This window comes from Stegostoma tigrinum, chromosome 4 (assembly GCF_030684315.1).
Source record: "Stegostoma tigrinum isolate sSteTig4 chromosome 4, sSteTig4.hap1, whole genome shotgun sequence".
NCBI lineage: Eukaryota > Metazoa > Chordata > Chondrichthyes > Orectolobiformes > Stegostomatidae > Stegostoma > Stegostoma tigrinum.
The window spans coordinates 57,049,915-57,057,376 of NC_081357.1; positions in this window are offsets into that span (position 1 = coordinate 57,049,915).

Here is a 7,462-nt window from a genome sequence, read left to right on the forward strand (position 1 = left end):
CAGATAACAAGAAGTAGTCAATCTAATTTACCTGGAATTTCAAAGGGCCTCAATTAAGGAGCCCTACAATCGAACAATGGCTAATATTAGAGAATGTGGAGTCAGTGGGCAACTGGCAGAATGGATTGCTTGCTGGCTACAAGACACCAAACACTGAGTGGGGAGTAAATAGTTATTTACATAGCAACATGTAGGAAATGATGTTCCACAGGGATGAGTGATGGGACCACTGTTGTTCACAATTTACATCACTGATTTGAAACCAAAAACAAATAGCGAGTTTTGAGAAGAGTTGTAGCTCAGGGTGAGGTTCTGGATGTGAGTTTGCTCGCTGAGAAGGTTCGTTTTCAGACGTTGTTTCGTCACTTTTTTTTATTTGAAAAAATATACTTTATTCGTAAGATGTACAAAAAATAAAACATATTTACACACCCACCCAGTCATGCAAGCCGCTCCGGGTTACCCAGGGGGTACATACACCAACTAAAGGAAAAAAACAAAGAAGGGAAAAAAAAGCAAAGAAAACACCCCGGCAGTCGTCACCCCGCACAGTCCCCGTTGGCCCCCTGGCCAGTTGGGGAAGGCGCCAATTGGGCCCAGTTACCAGATAGGGTTCTTCTTCCTATTCTGGACGAGGGGTTTCATACGGTGGTCTTTCCCCCCCGCGCCTTGGCAGCGGCTGCCCCAAGCTTCAGCGCGTCCCTCAACACGTAGGACGTTGTTTCGCCACCATTCTAGGTAACATCATCAGTGAGCCTCCGACGAAGCGCTGGTGTTATGTCCCGCTTTCTATTTAACGGTTAGGTTTCCTTGGGTTGGTGATGTCATTTCCTGCGTTGGTGATGTCATTTCCTGTTTTTTTTCTCAGGGGATGGTAGATGGGCTCCAAATCAATGTGTTTGTTGATGGAGTTCCGGTTGGAATGCCATGCTTCCAGGAATTCTCGTGCGTGTCTCTGTTTGGCTTGTCCTAGGATGGGTGTGTTGTCCCATGGGGCAAGCCAAACAGAGACACGCACGAGAATTCCTAGAAGCATGGCATTCCAACCGGAATTCCATCAACAAACACATTGGCTCCAAATCAATCTACCATCCCCTGAGGAAAAAAACAGGAAATGACATCACCAACCCAAGGAAACCTAACCAGATAAATAGAAAGCGGGACATAACACCAGCGCTTCGTTGGAGGCTCACTGATGATGTTACCTAGAATGGTGATGAAACATCTGGGAACAAACTGGCAAGCTCAGTGAACCAGCTTACATCTGGAACAAAATAAAGACCCATTCTCTTGTGGACCGAGAGGAGGAGAGTGCTGTCTTGGAGTTGAAAGGAGGACGTCGGGTTGGCTGTGCACCCTTGCGACCGGTGGATCTTAATGCTGGCTTCGGCCTAACGCTGGTTCAGGGGAGCAGCCAACCTGCAACGATGGCTGCGGCAAGTGCTCGTGCCCCAGGTCAAGGGGTCCGGAACACCATCCGTGTTTCTGTAAAGAAGGTGGATGAAGGTGCACCTGTGGACCGCACCTTCTTCGTGAAGAGGGTCCTGTTGGACTGTTGTGGGTTCGCTGCTGCGGACATTTACTGCCTGCAGGATTTCCCCGGAGGAGGTTTTTACGACGTGACCTTCAGGAGTGCCAAGCTTTGCGAGTGCTTCCTGGAGGTTTTCAAGGAGAAAGGAGGTGAGGGCCCCCTCTCTGTATTGACCGCTGTCCCGCTGTTTGTGATGCCAGCACAGAGGAGCCGTATGGTGACTGTACACATGTACAACCCACATGTGCCAGCAGTTGATGTCCTGACCTTCCTCGGAAGGTATGTGAAGGTGGAAGGGGACCTAACTGACATCGTGGACCCCTTTGGCATCTGGACGAGTAAGAGGCAGGTCAAGGTGACGCTGAGGATGGGCGCGGACGGGAATGTCGTACACCCACCGTCCAGCTTCGCAATCGGCGGGAGCAGGGGCTACCTGACTTATGCAGGGCAACCTAAAGTCTGCCAAGCCTGTGGTAGGTCAGGTCGCGTGGCGGCCGACTGCAGAGCCACCATCTGCAGGGAGGAGGGACACCTTGCAAAGTATTGCCCACGAGAGAAAAGCTGCAACCTTTGCAGGGAAGCGGGCCACCTCTATAGGGCATGCCCGCGGCGGGGGACCACCTACGCCCAGGTCGCCGGAAGGGGCAATGCGGGCCCAACCCCCCCCGGAGGAGAGGAAGGCACCAGGGCCCAGCAAGGACCCCACTAATGTGCAGGAGGGCCAGGCCATGCAGGAGGGCCCAGCCCCGCAGGATGGGCCCGAGGCCAGCAAAGCACCCCTGCAGGCTCCGATTCCCCCCCGACAACCCGGAGTCGATGGAGGCAGCGACAGGCGACCCAGGGGAGTGGACAACAGTCCGGAAAGCAAGGAGGAAGGTGCGTCGACGGGCCCAGGAACCGCAACCATCAGGCGGGAAGAGGCAGCCACGGGGGGCTATAAGAGCTCCTCTGACGAGGGGGATTCGGAGAGGGCCCACCCGAAGCAAAAGTTAAAGATCTCGAGGGGGAAGGAAAGCAGCACCCTGCTTCCAGGTGACGGGATGCGTCCTGAGCCTCCCTCCGACACCCAGTCAAGTGCCGCTGGAGCGCTGGAGGGCCCCCCGGAACTCCCAGGTGGGAAGGAGGAAACAGCGCGTCCCCAGCCTGACCCGGAGCCGGACCCTCCTGCCTCCACATCCCTGACAGGGGTATGCCACCCGGAAGGCAGCACGGGCGGTTTCCTGAGCCCGGAGAGCGTCCAGCAGTTAGCCCGGGCAATGGGCATGAAGGAACAGATGGAGGGGCTGGACCTTGGACTTGGGGAGGGTACTGCGATCACTGCCCATAATGGGGGTACGAATTGCGAGCATTAATGTGTGCAGCGTTAAGTCAACCGCAAGATGTGTGTCCACGTTTGCCTACCTGACCACCATCCAGGCGGACCTCCTGTTTCTGCAGGAGTGCGGGATACCGCACCTCGGCAGGTACAGGAAACGGTCTGGCGCCTGGACCTGTGGGCCTTCGATCTGGTCGGGGGGTAACGACTGTCGCTCCTCGGGCCTGGCTATTCTGCTGCGGGGGCGCAACTTCACCATCTCTCAAGTTCGGGAGGTGGTGGGGGGGCGCCTCCTAGTGGCTGACATCACCTATAGAAACGCTCCCCCGAGGCTGATCAACGTGTATGCCCCAGCGGTACGGAGTGAGCAGTTGGCTGTCCTGCAGCGGCTTCCACCCCTGCTGGCTACGTCCAGGCCGGTCATCCCAGACGGAGACTTCAACTGCATCATTGATGCAGATGGAAGATCCGGCGTGGGGACAGGGGGTGGGGGGAGTCAACTGGACATCACGTCCAGATTCCTGATGGGCATGGTGAAGGATGCCAAGTTGCTCGACGTCTTCAGCACCCCTGCAGACGGAGCGCAGCAGAGGTACACCTGGTCGCGGCCAGACGGGTCTATCCGCTCAAGGATAGACTTCCTGTTTGTGTCACGGATGTTCTCGGTCAGGTCCACCGGCGTCGAGCCGGTGTTCTTCTCTGACCACTGCCTCCTGCTGGCCGACTGTCACTTACAGGACGACCGGCCGACCGGCAAGGGGACGTGGAAGCTCAACACGACTCTGTTGACCCCAGAGAACGTCGAGGAGCTTAAGAGGGAGTACGCCAGTTGGAGAACCGTGAAACCCCTCTTTGAGTCTCCAGGCGACTGGTGGGAGACGGTGAAGGAGAACATCAAGAGGTTCTTTGTCCTCAAGGGTGTTCAGAAGGCAAGAGAGAGGCGGGGAAAGCTGTCGCGACTCCAGAAAAGGGTGCAGGACCTGCTCCTTGTGCAGTTGATGGGGGTCGATGTCACGGAGGACCTCCGTGAGGTGAGGGGCCAGCAAGCCTCGCTCTTCGCCGCAGAGGCCTCCCGGATAATCTTCCGGTCCAGGGTCCGCTCCGTGGAGCAGGATGAGACATGCTCGCGTTTCTTCTTTCAGAAGGTGCACAAAGAGACCTCTGTGCTGAGACGGCTGAAGGAGGACGACGGCTCGGTGACGTCATCTCGGCCCGACATTTTGAGGATCAGCAGATCCTTCTATGCCGGACTGTACGACACGAAGCCCACGGACAGCACGGCCTCCGAGTCGTTCCTGTCGTCTATCACGGAGGTCTTAAGACGACGGCACGAGGGAGTGGCTGGACCGGCCGATATCCCTGGATGAGCTGACCAGAGCCCTCAAAGTCCTTGGAGAGGAATAGGACTCCCGGAAGCGACGGCTTACCGGTCGAGCTGTATTCCGCTCTGTGGGGCCTGGTCGGCCAGGACCTGCTTGAGGTGTACGATAGTGCACTTCGGGCAGGGGAAATGTGCAAGTCCATGAGGAAGGGCATCATCACCCTCATTTACAAGAGGAAGGGGGACAGGGAAGAAATTAGGAATTGGCGTCCCATTTCACTTTTGAACGTGGACTACAAAATCCTGGCCAAGGTCATTGCCAACCGGGTCAGGTCTGTCTTGGAGTCGGTGATTCACCCTGACCAACCTGTGCTGTGCCGGGCAGGAAGATCGCTGAGAGCCTCGTGCTCATCAGGGATACGATCGCCTACGTACAGGACAGGCGGGTGGACACCTGCTTCGTCAGCCTGGACCAGGAGAAGGCCTTCGACAGGGTCTCTCATGCTTACACGAGGGACGTCCTCTCCAAATTGGGGTTCGGGGAGGGCATCCGCAATTGGATCCGGCTGCTCTACGCCCACATCGTTAGCGCAGTCTCGATCAACGGGTGGGAATCAGACAGTTTTCCTGTTAGATCTGGAGTCAGGCAGGGCTGCCTGCTCTCTCCTGCCTTGTTCGTGTGCTGTGTGGAGCCCTTCGCCGCCTCCATCAGGAAGGACGTGAGCCTGAAGGGCGTGACTATCCCAGGCAGCGGAGGCCTTCAGGTCAAGACCACCCTGTACATGGACGATGTCGCTGTCTTCTGCACCGATCGTCGGTCGGTGAGTAGACTATTGGACATTTGCGGCCAGTTTGAACTGGCCTCGGGTGCCAAAGTCAATAGGGGTAAGAGCGAGGTCATGTTCTTCGGGACCTGGGACGACCGCTCCTTCATCCCCTTCACCGTCAGGACAGACTACCTGAAGGTGCTGGGTGTTTGGTTTGGTGGAACTGGGGCGTGCACTAAGACTTGGGAGGAGCGTATCACCAAATTGAAGCAGAAGCTGGGCAGGTGGACGCTCCGGTCCCTCTCCATCGCGGGTAAGAACCTGGTTGTCAGGTGCGAGGGGCTTTCGATACTGTTGTATGTGGCGCAGGCCTGGCCTATTCCCTGGACCTGCGCCGCTGCGGTCACCCGGGCCATCTTCCACTTCATTCGGGGGTCGAGGATGGACCGGGTCCGCAGGGGCGCCATGTACAAAGACCTGGGAAACGGGGGAAAGGGCGTACCGAACACCACCCTCGCCCTGACGGCTACCTTTGTGTGCGGCTGCATCAAGCTGTGCGTAGATCCTCAGTACGCAAACACCAAGTGTCACTACTTACCGAGGTTCTACCTGTCCCTGGTGTTGTGAAGGATGGGCCTGGCCTCGTTGCCGCGGAACGCTCCGAGTAGTTGGACTGTTCCGTACCACCTGTCCTTCGTGGAGAAATTTTTGAAAGGAAACACCTTTGACCACAAGGCCGTCAGGCAGTGGTCAGCACGTAGTATCCTCGGGACCCTTCGGGAAAAGGAGAGGGTGGATCCCGTCACGTGGTTCCCCACGCAGACTGCCAAAGTCGTTTGGTAGAATGCCTCATTGCCAGAACTTTCAAACAAGCACAAGGACATTGCTTGGCTGGCGGTGAGGGGTGCTCTGCCAGTGAGATCCTTTATGCATGCCCGGAATCTCTGCGCCACTGCATGCTGCCCTCGAGGTGGCTGCGGGGGGAGGGGACGAGACTGTTGATCACCTCCTTCTGGAGTGTGCCTATGCGCAGGAGGTCTGGAGGGGGATGCAGTGGTATTTGTCGAGGTTCATCCCAAGCAGCTCCGTGACGCGGGACCCCGTGCTCTACGGGCTGTTTCCGGGGACGCACACCGAGACCATCATCAACTGCGCCTGGAGGACCATCAATGCGGTGAAAGACGCTCTTTGGTCTGCCCGCAACTTGCTGGTCTGCCAGCTGAAAGAACTGGCTCCGACTGAATGTTGCAGACTAGCGCACTCCAAGGTCCAGGACTACGTGCTGAGGGACGTGCTAAAGCTTGGGGCAGCCGCCGCCGCCAAGGCGCGGTGGGGAAAGACCACGGTATGAAACCCCTCGTCCAGAATAGAAAAAAGGGCCCTATCTGGTAACTGGGCCCAGCTGGCGCCTTCCCCAACTGGTCAGGGGGCCAACTGGGACTGTGCTGGGTGACAACTGCTGGGGTATTTTCTTTGCTTTGTTTTTTTTTCCTTCTTTGTTTTTTTCCTTTAGTTGATGTATGTACCCCCTGGGTAACCCGGAGCGGCTTGCATGACTGGGTAGGTGTATAAATATGTTTTATTTTTTGTACATCTTATGAATAAAGTATATTTTTTTTCAAATAAAAGTGACTAAACGTCTGAAAACAAACCTTCCAGCTCAGCGAGCAAACTCACATCCAGAACCAAAAACATATGTCTAAATTAATGAATAACACCAAAGTGAAAATAGATAAGTGAAATTACAAGACTTTTAAAAACAGACAAAATGGGCAAACAAAATGACAAAGTTCAACACAGATAAATGTGAGGTAGTACATTTTGATAGGAAGAGCAAGATAGTCACTTATTACTTGCAAAGCAAGAAGCCATCCCCAACCTAAGCCCACATTCCAACTCATGATCTGTTATCATGATCCCTTATACATATCCAAAATCTTTTCAAAATGTTACAGGGATTGCCGCCTTTGCCAACTTTTGAGGCATCGCTTTCCAGATCCCTACAATTGTTCGGATATAATGGTTTCCCCACAAGTCACTTCTAAAATCTTCTATCTTTTAACATTAATCCATGTCCCTTGGTTATAGACACTTCAATCAAACATCAACAGAGCCTTCCTATTCAATCTAGCTACAGCCCTCTTAATTTGAAACATTTCAATTAGATTTCTCTCAGCCTAGGAATGATTGAATGGACTTCTCCCAAGGTGTATATATCTATGCATTCCATGGTTTCTCTAGGGAATATTTTACATCAATAGGCAGGCTCTAGAAATCAGAAATAAAGAAAGAAAATGCTAGGAACTTTCAACGGGGCTGCATCTGTCAAGAAAAGAAAGAGTTAATATTCCCTCCCCACAAATGCTGCCATACTGCATTTTCTGAGACGTCTATCCCATGCATGGTCTCAGTGATAAAGCTACTACTTTATGCTGTTAAAACTTGCTGTTAAAATAATTATGTTATGACAAAATGCTAGTAGTTTTTATTGGCTAATAAAAGGCATGCAATTAATTAGCTCAAATCTG